Consider the following 902-nt stretch of genomic DNA (forward strand, 5'->3'; position numbering starts at 1 on the left):
ATATATATATATATATACGACGGGCTTCTTTCAATTTCCGTCTACCAAATCCACTCACAAGGCTTTGGTCGGCCCGAGGATATAGTAGAAGACACTTACCCAAGGTACCACGCAGTGGGACTGAACCCGGAACCATGTGGTTGGTAGGCAAGCCTCTTAACACACAGCCACAAAATATCATAATAGGATCTTTTTTAAACAGGGAATGGCTACGAGGGTCCATTTCACTAAAATAGAAGTCAAAGGGGTTCACAGGTGAAAAATGGTTGAGAAACAGACTAGGTTGTTATTTCTACCAGATCTAGCTGCCACGTAGAGGCCTCTCTGACTGTCTCATACAGAGAAACATACATATGATAGTAGGCTGTATTTGAGGGAGATTTGGCTGCTATTTCTAACAGCTCTAATTACCACGTAGAGATTTCTCCTTCATTGGCTCATACATATACATACATAAGCCAGTAAGATGTATTTGAGGGAGATTTGGCTGCTATTTCTAACAGATCTTAAGACCACATAGAGGTCTTCCTCATTGGCTCATACATACACATATACATACCTAAGACAGTAGGGTGTATTTGAGCGAGATTTGGCTGCTATATCTACCCGTTTTATGTGCCGTGTAGAGTTCTTCCACATTGGCTCATCCATACATACATACATACATACATACATACATACATGCCCTCGTTGGCTCACACCACACACACACAAGACCGTAGGATGTTATTTGAGGGAGATTTGACTGGTATTTCTCGCAGGTCTAGCTCCCATGTAGATGTCTCTTTCGTTGGATCATACATGCATACATCAGCCAGTAGGGTGTTGGTGTGTTGACGTCCCTGTAATTTAGCGGTTCGGCAAAAATGATCGATAGAATAAGAACTAGGATTACAAAAAAA

Source organism: Octopus bimaculoides, chromosome 28 (genome assembly GCF_001194135.2).
Source record: "Octopus bimaculoides isolate UCB-OBI-ISO-001 chromosome 28, ASM119413v2, whole genome shotgun sequence".
Lineage (NCBI taxonomy): Eukaryota > Metazoa > Mollusca > Cephalopoda > Octopoda > Octopodidae > Octopus > Octopus bimaculoides.